This window comes from Zingiber officinale, chromosome 8A (genome assembly GCF_018446385.1).
Source record: "Zingiber officinale cultivar Zhangliang chromosome 8A, Zo_v1.1, whole genome shotgun sequence".
In the NCBI taxonomy this organism is placed as follows: domain Eukaryota; kingdom Viridiplantae; phylum Streptophyta; class Magnoliopsida; order Zingiberales; family Zingiberaceae; genus Zingiber; species Zingiber officinale.
The window spans coordinates 45,016,689-45,032,619 of record NC_056000.1 but is presented as its reverse complement, the minus strand read 5'-3'; the positions used below and the strand labels follow the sequence as shown (position 1 = coordinate 45,032,619).

The following is a 15,931-nucleotide window of genomic DNA, read 5'->3' as shown; positions in this document are numbered from 1 at the left end:
ACCAGGCAACAAATGGAGAGTTTCAGACGACGGATCCGAACAAGGCCCGCTCAAGGATTTCTACCGCCCGAGCGATCAACTAGTAGACTCACAACCGGCGAGCCGATATGCATGTTGATGCTTATTGGCTACCATTAAGTGTCGCCGCCCGAGGAGACCAAGAAAGGTCGGGCCACACCGCAGACGCACTTCATCATACAACGTAATGTCGCTCGGCCAAGAACGCAGGTTGGTGCATATCCTCGGTCAAGGTCGACTGCAACCAAGCCGAGTCTTGGTTTGCTTAGATGTTCGACAATAAGATATTGATCAAGAAAAGTCAAGTAGGTCAAGGTCGACCGATACTGATCGAAGTCCTAACCGGATGTTAGCAAAACGAAAGTCCCGTGAGTGAAGTCGCAAGAAAAGTCCCGTGAGCGAAGGAAGTCCTAGTGAGCGGCTAGCGGATGGAAACCCGTGAGTGGCCGTGAAAGTCCCAGTGAGTGAAGCTAGCAGATGGAAATCCTGGTGAGTGAAGCAGGTGAAAGTCCTAGTGAGTGAAGCTAGGCAGATGGAAAACCCCGGTGAGTGGCCGTGAAAGTCCTAGTGAGTGAAGCTTAGCGTATGGAAAGTCCCAGGCAGGTGAAAGTCCCGTGAGTGAAGCCGTGCAGGAAAATCCGATGGATCGAGGATGATCGACATCCGGTGTTGGAAGTCCAAGCAGTCAAAGGATCGATCGATACTGCACGAAAGAAAAGTCCAAGTAGGTCAAAGGGATCGACCGGATAGCATGACAGAAAAGTCCAAGTGGGTCAAAGGATTGACCGGACACTTGGTAAGGAGTCCCAGCAGTCAAGGGAGTGACTAGATGCTAGGTACGACATACCAACAGTCAAGGTTGACCAATGTTGGTTGGGATGTTTGGGACTTGGTTTCGACAAAATCCGCGTCGGATCGATCCGCGGATCGATCCAGCTCTGGATCGATCGGTGATCGATCCATACCTCCCCGGACTCACGGATCGATCCGTGGATCGATCAGAGGTCCCAATCGATCGCTGATCGATTGGGACGCGGCCGCTTCGCGCGATCACCGGATCGATCCGTGGATCGATCCAGCGCTTCCGCAGAGGCGCTCTGGATCGATCCGTGATCGATCCAAAGCCTCCCGATCGATCGGGAACATTCGAATCGATCGGGATCCGGCGTCGTTTATAGCCGCAGGCGTTCGATGGCTGCGCAAGAACTTCACCGATTCATTCGAGATCTTCACCAGCCTCCACAACTCTTCTCAAGCTCGAGATCGCCAGCTCTTGATCTTGAGGCTCTTCCAAGTCAAGAGGCGGATCAAAGCAAGAAGAAGAAACTAGGGTTAGGGTTTGTGCACTCATAAGCTTATGAGCTTGTATTTCTTTACTACCCTTCTTCTTCTTGTATTGAGTTGTAGGGCTTCTCCGCCTGTAGTTACCATAAAGGAGAGTTTTATTAGTGAGGGTGTGTGTGTAGGTGTGGACTAGTCACCTCTTGTGAGGTGGATACCAAGTAAACCAACCTTGTTGAGTTGTTTCTGTATTTTCCGCTGCATATCTTCAAGAAACAAGCAACGCCGAGCAACGAGCACGCCAAGAGCTATTCACCCCCTCTAGCTACTTGGTCCTAACAAGTGGTATCGAGCGAGGCCGTTTCCCGAATCATCGCCGGAAGGGTCAAGCATATCAAGAAAAGCTAGAGGGTGAAGAAGTTGGAGCAAATTCATCAAAGTCAAAGAATTCAAGAAGCTCAACTTCAAGATGCAATTCCAAGATGGACTTGGATTTGACATAAGGGTGGCTCCACCATACACTTACAAGTTTCGATTCTTGGAAATCAAGAATCGAAAATTTTCTTACGATGGAGATAGAGCAATGGTTTGCTCTAACGGAAGGCTTCAAAGCTCCAACAAACTCCAAGGGCAAGCTTCTAAAGAAAAGCGATGGAGCTCAGAGCAAATTCAAAGGGGCGAGGCAACGACAAAGTGACCAAGCTTCGGTCAACTTATCGCTTAGCCACATCTCTACCGAGTCGAGAGTTCAAGACGACAAGGAGCTTGGAGCAAATCGCCAAGCTTCATAAGAGATCCTCCACCGCACAAGATCAGAAGAATCCAAAGAGGGTGACTCTTTGGAGCAAGACCAAGAGGAGGACCCCGAGGTCGAGAGATACTCAACCTCCAAGAAGAGGAAATCCAAGAAGCTTCATCCTCAAGGAAAGATCAAGGGAACAAGGAGGGAGCATACTCCTTGTTCCATTCAAGATGACGAAGCCTCTAGGATCGAGGGGAGCAATCCGTGACACCGGATCAAGAAGAGGAAGAAGCTTCTACCTCCAAGTCAAGAAAAATCAAATGGAGGAGAATCAAGGTCCGATCAAGAGGAAGCTTCTACCTCCGGATCCAAAGAAAAGACGTCACCCCTACAAGCAAAGGTATAAATATTTCAATTAATAATAAAAATCATATAATATGTTTTGAGTGTAGGGAACATGGGCACTATAAGAGCAAGTGTCCCAACTTGGCAAGAAGGGCCAAGTGGCACAAAAGGGCAAGGAGAAGCCCAAGGTGACCACCCCGGACAAAGAAGAGCAAGGAGCACATCGTGTGTGTCAACAAAAAGGGCATTATCGAGTCAATGCCCCAAAGGGAAGAAAGTGGTCAAGGCTCAAGGAGGCACTAGTCAAGGGGAGCCCAAGGTAAAAGGAAGGTAACTTTCGTTGAGCCTATTTCCTTGCAAAATGGTAAAAACATGCTAGGTCAAATTTTTATCATTTTAATGCGATTTACCATAAGAATAGGAAGCATGAGGGCTTTAAGGAAAAGCACGTGGCCTTACATGCCAAAACTACTATCCCTAAGGCTAGGAATGTAAAAACCTAAGCGATAACTCTAAGGATGTAAGATACAAGCCTAGAAACAAAAATGCTCATGGATCAAATGAAAACCAAAAACTAAGGACTTAGTGATAGAAAATCAAGTCTTGAGATCAAGGCTTGATAAATGAAAAGACCCTAAAAAGGATGGAAAATATCCTATTAGGGCAAATGAGCATAACCTAGGTTTAGGTACAAAAGCCATCCAATGGCCATAGAGGTTCGGGATACAAACCAAAGGCTAAGAAGGATGTGCCCAGTTCCCTATAGTTATGGAACAAACCCTAGGTTCAGTGGTCAAGCCAAAAATACTAGGAAGTCATCCCTAAGAGTATTTTTGCAACAATGAATCTAAGACTTCAAGAAGTCTAAGAAAGTCACAAACAAGGTCACAAGGAGGCTATCCCTAGAGTTGACCAAAAATGTGACCAAGGCTTCCAAGAAGCCCAACAAGGTCACTAGGAAGGTATCTAGGAAGTTATCCCTAGTGAGTACCTAGAGCATCCAAGGAGCACCAATAGGTGTTGGGTTCCTAGAGCATCTTCTACCCCATAGATGGGTTAGAGTGTCAACTCCGATTAAGGGTAGTTAACCCAACTTTGAGGAAATTGACACTTAAGGAGCATTTTCAAGGTTTAGTTAACCTCAAAATGAAATGGACCTATTATTTACCTCGAAGAGTAAAATGCGCTAATGGTGGAAGATTTGATTTTAATCTTAAACGGCACATATTGGAAAATTAATAAGAACTATCAAGTTGGGTTTTGGTATGTTCTTGATTTAAGGCAATCCGGCCTTAAATTTAAAAGTGCTACTCTTGAAAAATGGAATATGCCAACATTTGAGGACATGTTCATTTTAATTGGCATAAATTAATGAAGGGAATAAGAAATGCAAACTTAGGCTTTGGCATTTTCTTGAAGCACTTTGGGCAAGCTAGGGTTTAAGTCTTAGGATTAGCTAAGATTAACGATACTTAGATAGGTAATCTAGGTATATTTTATTTACGCTAAACCTTGCCATGATTGTTTGTTCATAATATGCCATGACATCATATTTTATCTTATTTGTATTTTGCATTCATGACTTATCATGAAAAATACAAAAATACCATGTCATGCCATACATACATCATGTAGTTATAGGAATCTTTCTTTTGAAAGCTATTTTATTTTGATGTATGCCATAACATTATCATGCATTATGTTTATTTCCTTAAAAATTAAGGACATATGGCATTAGTTAAACAAGTGGCATTTGTTTACAACAAGTGGAATAAACAAGTGACATTTGTTTAACAAGTAAATCAACAAGTAACATCCTTTGTGGATGTCTACCTCTCAAAATGCCTAGATAGATGCATGAGAATAAGGCAAAACCAAAATCTTACATCTCACAAAGACCTATAAGATGACTTGTATGTGTTTGAGGCACATTAGATACAAGTGAGATGTTAGGGATGATGAACAAAGCTCAAGATGTTGATTTAGTGCATTCCTTCGAGTTTTAAGTTCATCAAAACACATAGTTATGTGTTTTCCCATCATTGGGAAAGCTAATGTACAAGTCACGTGCATTGAGCCCAAGGAATGTGATGGGATATTGGTTTCAAAATGGTTTTAAAATGTTTTGGAAAACCTTGGTGAAGGCTATCTTTCGATAGTAATCATCATTGAATAGTTGACACAAACTCGAGAAACACTAAAGTTTTCGTAAGTTTTCAAGTTTGTGTCAATCTTTGAAAATATGATGTATTTTCATGAAAGCTATTTTTCCATGATTAAGTATGCCTAAATAATGTCTACACGAAATTTCATAATTTTTGGATTTTAGAATTTTAGGATTGAAGTTGATCGAAAAGGAATTTCAGCAACTATCGAGTCTCGATCGATCCATGGATCGATTGAGTTCCATGAATCGATCCATGGATCGATTCAAACGGTAATTCCCGCGAGCAGCTCCCGATCGATCACCGATCGATCAGAGAGTCTGAATCGATCCGTGGATCGATTCGGAAGGTCAATCGATTGGAACCCAACTCCAATCGATCCAAGTTGCTGATTTTGCCTGGGAAGGCCTGACTTTAAATCATTTTCAGTCTAGGTAACCATTCCAAACCCCTTAAATACATTTGGATACATACAAAGGGTGTTTTCATGTTGAAAACAAGGATGGATCGGTTAACGAAGACTAAGTAGAAGTTTAGGTTGAGGTTGTTTCAAATTTTGAATATTTGAACCTCAAAACTTCCAAATTTGGGTTTCCTAATGTTTTAGGGATTCCAAGTCATTGGTGCAATGACAGAAGTTACCACCATGTCTTTGAGGGACTCTTTAAAGACATGAAAATTATTTTTCACGAACCTTGGAAGGTGGTTAACCTTTGTGTAACTGCTCAAGGTCGAGCATTTAAACAAATGGAGGAAACGGGGAGTGGATATCCTCATTAATTCAAGGACACTCAAGTGGTAGATAATGCTCAAGGTTGAGTAGTTGTCTACATCGAGGGAGACGTTAAGGATAAATGGGGTATGGGACCTTCATTATCGTGTCGATCACAACGAGTGATGTTGTGAACAACGAAGCAACTCTTCGGGGAGAGTCTTCAACAAACGGATTTGGCGTGCCCTAATCGAGCATAGGTCATGTGTGTCCAACGATGGGTTGATGTGCTAATAGGGGAGAATGATGGTTGCTTAGTCCTTCATTACCCATGGAAGGTCATGGGGAGAAACGAAGGACTCAAAAGGGAGTGTTAGACTTTCATTACCTGAGGGAGTTCGCCTCTGGGGAGAAACGAAGAGCTTAATTTACGCTTTCATTACCTAGTGGTACGAAGGAGGCTATGGATTAAACTTATATACGGGATCAGGTAAGATTGTGGTATCACAAACATCAAGGGGAGATTGCTGCACATCCCCGGTCAAGGTCGACTGCAACCAAGTCGAGTCTCGGGTTTAGATGTTCGACAATAAGATATTGATCAAGAAAAGTCAAGTAGGTCGAGGTTGATCGGATACTTGGTGGAAGTCCTAACTGGATGTTAGCAAAACGAAAGTCCCGTGAGCGGCCAGTAAGAAAAGTCCCGTGAGCGGCCGTGCGGAAGTCCCAGTGAGTGGCTAGGCAGATGGAAACCCGTGAGCGGCCGTGAAAGTCCTAGTGAGTGAAGCTAGTGACGGAAACCCGTGAGTGAAGCCGTGAAAGTCCTAGTGAGCGAAGCCAGATAGGTGAAAGTCCAGGTGAGTGAAGTCCTAGTGAAGACGGAAAGTCAAGCTAGGCAGGTGAAAGTCCCGTGAGTGAAGCTGGGAAGTGAATCCAGATGGATCAAGGACGATCGGACATCCGGTGTTGAAGTCCAAGTAGGTCAAAGGATCGACCGGATACTGCACGAAGAAAAGTCCAAGCAGTCAAAGGGATCGACCGATACTTGCAGAGAAAAGTCCAAGGGGTCAAAGGGATTGACCTTGGTAAGGGAGTCCTAGCAGTCGAGGGAGTGACTAGATGTACGACATACCAACAGTCAAGGTTGACCAATGTTGGTTGGGATGTTCGGGACTCTTTGGACAAAACCGTGTCGATCGATCCGCGGATCGATCCAGCTCGGATCGATCGCGATCGATCCATCCCCACGAACAGAAGCTCGATCGATCCGTGGATCGATTCAGAGGTCCCAATCGATCGCGATCGATTGGGAGCTGCCGATAAGCTGCTCGATCGATCCGTGGATCGATCCAGCGCTTCTTCAGAGCACTGAGGCGCTCCGGATCGATCCAAAGCCTCCCGATCGATCGGGAACATTCGAATCGATCGGGATCCGATGGCGTCGTTTATAGCCGCAGGCGTTCGATGGCCGCGCAAGAACTTCACCGATTCATTCGAGATCTTCACCACCTCCACAACTCTTCTCAAGCTCGAGATCGCCAGTTCTTGAAGGTTCTTGGAGGCTCTTCCAAGTCAAGAGGCGGATCAAAGCAAGAAGAAGAAACTAGGGTTAGGGTTTGTGCACTCATTGTAAGCTTGTGAGCTTGTATTTCTTTACTACCCTTTCTTCTTCTTGTATTGAGTCTTGTAGGGCTTCTCCGCCTTTGGTAGTTACCATAAAGGAGAGTTTTATTAGTGGAGGGTGTGTGTGTAGGTGTGGATCCTTGGACTAGTCACCTCTTGTGAGGTGGATACCAAGTAAACCAACCTTGTTAGCGTTGTGTGATTTGTTTCTGTATTTTCCGCTGCGTATCTTTGAAGAAACAAGCAACGCCGAGCAACGAGCACGCGAAGAGCTATTCACCCCCCCCCCCCTCTAGCTACTTTTGGTCCTAACACGCAGGAGCTACCTACCAACGGCTGATGGACAAGGTATTCCGGGAGCAAATCGGGCGTAACTTGGAAGTATACGTAGATGATATACTTATCAAATCCTTCCGAGCGGCGGACCTTTATACGGATTTGGAAGAAACTTTCCAGACACTGAGGAGATACGGGATCAAGCTGAATCCCCAGAAGTGCTTATTCGGAGCAAAAGGCGGGCGCTTCTTGGGCTATATTGTGACCGAGCGGGGCATAGAGGCGAATCCCAGCAAGGTGAAAGCATTGCAAGATATGCCGCCTCCCAAAAATCTTCGAGAAGTACAGTGCCTCACCGGTCGGATAACAGTGCTATCACGATTCATCTCCCGAACGGCCGACCGAAGCCTCCCTTTCTTCAAGATTTTGCGCAAAGCTACCAAGTTTCAATGGGATGAGGAATGCGATCGGGCGTTCGAGGAGCTGAAGACTTATCTCAATTCTTTGCCCGTGCTGGCCAAATCGGCTATAGGAGAGTCGTTCCGTATTTACTTGTCTTCGACCGAGAATGTTGTGGGCTCGGCATTAGTAAGGCCGAACAGCGAAGAGCAGCCTGTGTACTTCTTAAGCCACATTCTAAAGGATGCTGAATCTCGCTACACTGGTCTCGAGAAATTGGCTTTTGCCTTGATCCTCGCAGCGCGGAGATTGCGCCCTTATTTCTTGGCACATACAATCATCGTGATGACGAACAGCTTTCCCTTCCCTAATCCGTGCCTGTCCTACCATCCAAGCAAATTGGCCTTAGTTTCTATCGTCGGTTAACAAACAAATAGTGCACTTTGTAGTTGTTCCCACATCACTAAGTAGATTTTTAGCTGTAACTGAGAATGCACAGACTATCCAATACTCTATTACTTTCCTCAAGAAGATTGTCTAGGATCAATGGAAGCAACCAATAATTCAGATTTCCCAGTCTAGTGTCTGGCCTGCAGGCCGCGCGGCACGTCGGAGCCAGCCGGGTGACGCTATTTTCAGACTCCCAGTTGGCTGCTCAGCAACTCTCAGGGTCCTTCGAGATAAACAACGTGAGGCTCAGGCTCTACGCGGAGGCCTTTGAAAAGCTCAAGACCAATTTCGTCGAAGTTGTCATACAGAAGATCCCCCGAGCCGAGAACCAGTCTGCGGACGAGCTAGCCAAGCTTGCTAGTTTGATATCGCCGGTCGTCATCCAGCAACCAATCGAGCAAGTGTCCCTGGTGGCGCACATCGACCGGATGGAAGGCCTCACATTCCCGAGCGATTGGAGGACATCCATAATAGAATTTTTGCGATCGGAGGCCACGCCGTCTGATCGGGAGGAAGCCCAGCTATTGAGGAGGAGAGTCGGCCGGTTCACACTTATCGGGGATCAACTTTACAAGAAGGCATTCTTCCGACCGCTGTTAAAGTACGTCAGCTCGGAGGACGCAGAGTACATTCTCCAAGAGGTACACCAAGGATCTTGCGGAGGTCATCCGGGCGGCCGGTCTTTGGCTAGGAAGATCCTGCTGGCCGGATACTTCTGGCCAACTCTATAGGAAGATGCCGCTCGGACCGTCGCTACCTGCCTTTCCTGTCAGAAGTTCCACAACTTCTCCCATAGGCCAACGGAGGAGATGAAGGCGTCTGCTGTGTCCTGCCCGTTCGACCAGTGGGGAATGGATATAGTGGGACCTTTCCCTATGGCAACCGGGCAACGAAAGTTTTTATTGGTGGCGGTCGACTATTTCTCCAAGTGGGTCGAAGCTGAACCACTGGCCAAAATAACCGAGCAGATGGTCAAAAAGTTCATCTGGCAGCATATAATCTGTCGGTTCGACATCCCTCGTCGGCTCATTTCGGATAACGGGCGGCAATTCGTTGGTCAGGAGCTCGAAGAATGGTGCAAAGGATACGGCATCTAGCAACACTTCACTTCCGTAGCGTATCCTCAGAGCAACGGTCAAGCCGAAGTAGCCAATCGGGAGATCCTGCGAATACTTCGGGTTCGGCTCGATCACATGGAAGGAAGCTGGGTGGACGAGCTACCGGGCGTACTATGGGTCATTCGCACAACCCCAAAGGAGGGAACGGAGGTAACACCGTTCCACTTGGTGTATGGAGGCGAGGCGGTCGTCCCAGTCGAGGTCGGAGTGGAGTCCGATCGGATCCAAAGCTATGATGGGGATAATGCCGAGCGAAGGCAGCTGGAGTTGGACCTGGTGGACGAAGCAAGAGCTAAAGCAGCCGTCCGGCTGATGGCGTACAGGCAGAGAATGAAGCAGAATTACAACAGGTGTGTAATTCCCAGAGCATTCCAGGTCGGTGATCTTGTATGGAAGAAGGTGAAGCCGGTTGGCGGTGTGAACAAGATGGCAGCTCCCTGGGCGGGGCCCTTCAGAGTCGTAGAGAAGCTCCGATCGGGTGCATACTACCTGGAAGATGAGGACGGGCGACGGCTAGATCGACTGTGGAGCGCAAACCACCTCTAGCCGTACCGTGCTGGATAAAAGGTGCACCAGTGTAATTCATTTCATGTGTGTTCCGTTCGTCTGTATCCTTTGGCAGGATTGAAGATAAGAAAAATTGTGAAGAGTCTGAGCGTTATTCGCCGAACGGCAACCTACATGAAGACCGTCGAGCGGCGACGTTAAACTCTAGAGTTGAACCGGCGACTATAAACCCCCCGGCGTGAAGACCGTCGAGCGGCGACGTTAAACTCTAGAGTCGAACCGGCGACTATAAACCCCCCGGCGTGAAGACCGTCGAGCGGCGACGTTAAACTCTAGAGTCGGACAGGCGACTATAAACCCCCCGGCTTCAAGACCGTCGAGCGGCGACATTAAACTCCAGAGTCGGACCGGCGACTATAAACCCCCCGAACGGGATAGCGTCGCGCAGATAGACTGAGGCCCAGCATCCAGGGCCGATGATCAGCAAGCCTTGATCCTAAGGACAGGGAGAAAACAATGGTGTGCGCTTACCAGCGTCGATCAACGAAAAACTAATGGAGGTTTCATGTGGAATGAAGATCGTTAGACCGAACGGCGCAATCAAGAAAGACACTTCTAACAAAAAAACTATCGGAAGTTCCATACGGAATGAAGGTCGTTTGATCGAGCGAGGAAGTTAAGAAATTACATGCGGAAAAAAGGTCGAGCGACCGGTCGGCACAGTTACAAGGAGCACTCAAACGAAAGGCTAACAGAGCAAAAGTTGGCATTCCAAAGTTATATTTAAAAGTTCGCCGACCGGGGGCAAAGTTACAGATGCAATTCATTAAAATTAAGGTTAGCCGATCGGGAGAATTACAGAAAATACTTCATTCAAGGTAATCGAAAACGTGCTTCGGAATGGTGGTGAGAAGCGCCGCATGCTCCGTAGCGGGGATGACCACGGATTCGGGAAGCTGACCCTTGGACTTCAGATAGTCCGCCGTGGCGGTGATGGCCAACTCGAAGGTGATGACCAGCCGGTCGCAAACCTTCTCCACAAATTCCGCCGAGCGGATGTAGTTTTGCCTCAAGGTGGCGACGTGGCCTGGCTCCGCCTCTTGGTACTCCTTGAAGGCGGCACGGGAAGCATCAAGAGCCTCCTGCAAGGCCTTCAAATCATCCTTGAGTTTGGTCACCTCGGCCGAACGGCCCTTCTTCTCGCGGTCCAGCAGATCAGCCAACTCTTTTACCCGCTGTTCTAGGGCGCGAGCCTCCACGTTCTTCGCTTCAAGGTCGGCGATAGCGGTGTTTTTCCGAGTGGTGGCGAGTTCTATCTTCCGGTCAAAGGTCTTGACCTGGTTCTCGTATTGGGCGAGCATGTAGGCCTGGTCGGTCGTCTTCTTCCGCTCGGCCTCCAGCAAGTCTTTGGTCTTTGCGAGCTCCTTCTGCAGCTCGGCATAGGAAGGGCCTTGAGAAGAAGACGGGTCGCCCGGACTCTTCAGCCTCTTCAGCTCCTCCACCATAGCCAAGCGGTTGGCGACAGCAATCTCTTCCACCCATCTCTGATGTACGCAGGGGTGTTAAAATGCCGACCGAGAAGACTACATAAAAAAGAACAGGAGTGAAGCTTACCCCTGTGGACTGCTGCATGTGACTGTCAGCCAGTTTGTTGAGCAGTATCATGGCAACACGAGCCCGGGCGTCCGCCCACATTTCAACAAGGGGCCCCTTGATAGTGATCATATGTTCAGGAGCCGTCGGCCGATCTGACTCAGCCATAAACGCCTCGGTGGGGAGGTGCAGGGTGGCCCTAATAGTACGGCGCCGGCCCAGAGTCGTGTGAGCGGACGCCGAAGGATCGGAGGTCGGGCTGGACATTGTGGACAGAATGCCCGAGTGGCGGACTCGGCGGGGTACAGGAGAAAGGGAGCTGACCGGCACCGCTTCGATGGGGGCCGCGGGCGCATCCAGTTGAGAGGGGGTCCGGTCGGAGGAGAGTGCCTCGACCGATGGCGCCTTGCCGCGGGGAGATGTGGCGCCCGTCCGCTCGGACGCTTGCACTGCAGAGGTTGCCGAGCGGAGTGGCATCTCAACACGTCGTCTTTTCCTGTGGAGCTCGTCCTCCGGATCGGAGTCTTCCTCCCGAACGGTCGGTTCCTTGCTGGAGGTTGCACCACCAGTCACCTCCGCGAGCGAAGCCTGAGCAGCCGACTCCCCTGCATTCGTCTCGCTCTCACCCTCGTGAGAGCCGACCGGAGCGATGCCCAACTGCTCCATTTCCTTGGCCGCTGCCGCCTCGAGCGCGGTCGCTTTCTTCTTCAAAATCCCGAACAGCACAGACTCCATTACGATGTTCGCTGCAAGGAAAGGAGAAGGAAATCAGTTAGAACTCAAGGCAAATGTATTAGTGAAGTTCTTACCAAGTTGATATCGAGCTTCAGACCGGCTAGCAGATTCGCTGCTTGAAGATAGTCCGGTCGGGTCTTAAACTTCTTCAGCTCGGGGGAGGTGGGTGGTCCGACCTGCCATTTGGTCCGGAAAGGAAGCCGACCGGGGATACGAAGAAAAAAGTAGTTCTCTTTCCAATGTTTGTTGGAAGAGGGCAGTTTATCAAAAAAGACCAAACCAGGCCGAGCCTGAAACAGATAAGTGCCCGGCTCAGACTGCTTGGGATAATAAAAATAATAGAAAACTTCCGGGTGGAGGGGAATGTTGTGTATCTTAAATAAGACCACAACTCCGCACAAAAGGCGAAAAGTGTTGGGAACCAATTGGGCGAGCGGAATGCCAAAGAAGTTGCAAACTTCAACGATGAAGGGGTGGAGGGGAAACCGCAGACCGGCTACGAATTGATCGCGGAAAAGACAAAAGGCGCCGCGCGGAAGTTTGTGCGGCCGAGCGGAAGGTGAAGGTAAAATCAGTTCAAAATCTGAAGGGATATCAAAAGCGTTCATCAGGCTCTCGGCATCGCGCCGATCGAACCACGACTCCATGGTGGTATATCATGGGTCGAGAGCGGGGTCCGCGGGCTGAGAAGAACTTGTCATCGCCGGAACAACGGAGGAGGCAGAAGTCGAAAGGAAAGGCAAAGGCGCGAGCGAGAAGATGAGCGAGACAGTACCCGAAAGACAAGAACGTGGCCAAGAACGAAAACACGGGAACCAACGAGAGAAAGGCAGAAGAACCTTACAGAAAAGATGATCGAAGGAAGAGGACGAGGGGTCGCCGGAATGCCAGGGAACAAGATCACCGGAGCGAGGAACGCAAGGAGAGGCTTCTGAGCACGTGAAGGCAAAGATGCGACGGTGGAAGGCGGCGAAAGCCTTATAAGGGTGGACTCGATCCGCCCAAGCCGTCGGATGCAGGTCACATAACCCGAGGCCCGCATCCAACCGTCCATTTCAAACCGACGGACGTCGCATCGGGCGTAAGGCGGCGGTCATACGATGACATCGACAGTGCCACGTGGCACTCGGTCAGAGGAAGCCATTTAATGAGACCCATCACGAGGCAGAACCCACGTGCTCAACCATAATGGCGGAAATTTGCACGCATTCCGAGAAGATCCCAAGGACATCATCACAGGCCAGTGGGGCAGCCCTCGGCAGTTAGCCGACCGGCTCTATTCGACCCCATAGGGGCCGAGCGGAGGTACACTTTCGAGAGTGGCGGGTCGGCTGTCGCTTGGCAAAACTCATAGTCCAGTCAGTCAGACTTAGCGCCTCCTTCGACTAGACTTGAGGGGGAGGCATGTGATCCGGCGGTAAGGACGGGGGATCACTCGTTGGCGGATGTTCAACGACACGTGGAGGTCAATGGTCAAGAGGGCCAATCCCAAGGTCGTGTCGAGCGGCCAAAGGTCGTGCCGAGCAGAGTGGCGGGCCGACCGAGCATCCGGTCGACCAGACATCTGGCCAAGGGTCTCCCGGACCGGACGAAAGACAGCCCGACCAAGGGTCGGGTTTCCGATGCTCAAGGTAAAAGGGTCTATGGGCCGGGCGGACAGGCCGCCGCTCGGCCGAGCCGCAGGACATAAATAATTCTCAGTTACTTAGTTGTATATAGATGTGCTTGCACCTGACACTACGGCTATGGCAATACAACGAAAACTCCTGAACCACAGCAGGCATGAAAATTGAAAAGGAACAGACCAAATTATATGGCAAAACATGATTCTGTGTCTTGACCACATATTAAGGATCTCGAAGTAGAAACAAGGTCCTTCAGGAGAGACAATAGGATAGAGGCCAACACAAACAGCCAGAAACAAAGAATGCAGTCCCGTCGTCACTTACAAGAACTGCGATCGACTTGGTATCAGGGCTCCAAATCGCTTGTAGATTCTCTCCCTCTCTATCAACGGAGTCGGCATCCCTCACGTACTTGCCCAATCTCACCTTGTGCTGCAGGATCGTGCGCACCCGTCAAATAAAACGAGAGCCAGGATAAGGAAGGAGGGATGAGGGACGAAGCGTACCTGGGAGGCGCTCCAGAGCTCGAGGTGAGTGGAGGAGACGACGAGGAGAAGGCGGTTGATGATCTTGAGGTAGACGGCCCGATCAGAGGAAAATGTAGAGGAGGAAGTAATGGTGGTGGTGGTGGATGGGAGAGTCATCGTTGGATCCTACATCTTCTATCGCCCCCACGTCGGTAATCATACCCGTTTCAATATTGTTTTAATTATTGATTATTTTTTATACATGAGCGAAGAAAATGGAATTGTTTGTTTTTTATTAGTTTGATTTATTGCGTGACAATTTTATGTTTCAAAATTGGATTACTTTAGAGAAAGAATATAATAACTCTTCAAAATTAAAATATTTAAGGGGGCGTTTAATTTAAGGGAATAGAAGTAAGGAATAAAAATAGTTATCAATGTTAATGTTTAGATTACAACAATGGGAATATAAATAAGGGAATGATTCCTTATTAGTGGGTAATGATTTATTCCGGTGTCACACCCCTTCAATCATCCATTCATTTGCAGCAATCACAATTTCTCATTAATACCAAAAATACCCTTAACCTAATTTCCCATCGCATTTCTCTCCTCCTCTCCTCTTTGCTTCGAACGACAACAACGCCGCCTCCTCTGGATGCTCAACGAGCTTGCCTCCCCGCAGCGCCTCGCCTATGCCTTCCCGCAAGCCCTCTTCTGCCGAGTCACAGCCTTCGGCGACCATTGCTACAGCACCTCCCTTGCCGTCGCCGAACACACCGTCTCCTTCGCCTCCACTCGCCGCCTCGCCCTCAAGTTCTAGGAGGCTGCCTCGTGGTCCACTTTCGGCCACGTCGCCGCCAACGGCGCCCTCCTCCAGGCCCTTGACGGCGAGCCTGCTCTCCACATCGTCGACGTCAGCAACACCTTCTGCACCCAGTGGCCCACGCCCCTCGGTGCCCTTGCCTCGCGCGCCGACGCAGACGCCCCACGCGTCCGGTTCACCGTCGTCTCCTCCACTGCCGCGTGCCACTCAAGTTCCGGGCTATCGCCGCTCCCGCGCTGCCGCGCCTCGCCGACGTGCTGCGCCCCGAGAAGCTCGAGCTCCGCGAAGGGGAGGTCGTCGCAGTGAACTGCGTCGGCGCTCTTCAGAGAGCCGGGTGCGGGGATTCGTGGGACTCGTTCCTACGGGCTGCAGCGGCGCTGCGGCCGAGGGTATTGACCGTAGTAGAGGATGAGGCAGACTTCGGCGAGTTCATGGAGTCCTTCGAGGAGTGCCTGCGGTTCTACGACTCCTATTTCGAGATGCTGGAGGAGAGCTTCCCGGCGACGTGCAACAAGCGGCTTGCTCTGGAGAGGGAGTGCTTCCGGAGCCTCGTCGGACTGTTGGCGTGCGAGGGCGACGCAAACGCAGTGGTGGACGGTGAGCGAAGGGAGAGAGGGAGGCAGTGGTGCCAACGGTTGGAGCGGTGCGGCTTCGAGACGTTCGACGTCAGCGACGTCAGTGACGACATCATCGATGACTTGAAGGCGTTGCTGAAGCGGTACCGGCCGGGATGGTCGCTGCTGCCGGCGGAGGGGGAGACGTCGGGCATGTACCTAACATGGAAGGATAAAATTGAAAATTTATTTGATTCCCATTACTAATGTTGATTCGAAACAGATAATGCAATCCTAATTCCCATTTCCATTCCCATTGACTCCATAATCAAAGTCATTACCATTCCGATTTTACAATTACGTAGGAATAATCTATTCCATAAGATTAATCATGAATGACAGAATTTGTCAAATATAGGAGGGGAGCTTTGGCAACCCTAAAATTACTGCAACGTGACTTTGAAATCACGAATTCAAGTCTTAAAAATAACATTT

At 49.4% G+C, this 15,931-nt stretch overlaps 2 pseudogenes; one reads left to right on the top strand and one right to left on the bottom strand.

Moving 5' to 3' along the window:
• Positions 1–14,257, bottom strand: part of LOC122008755 — a 33,337-nt pseudogene extending 19,080 nt beyond the window's left edge.
• A 436-nt stretch (positions 14,258–14,693) lies between these two features.
• Positions 14,694–15,703, top strand: LOC122010751 (annotated as a pseudogene).
• Positions 15,704–15,931: the final 228 nt, after the last annotated feature.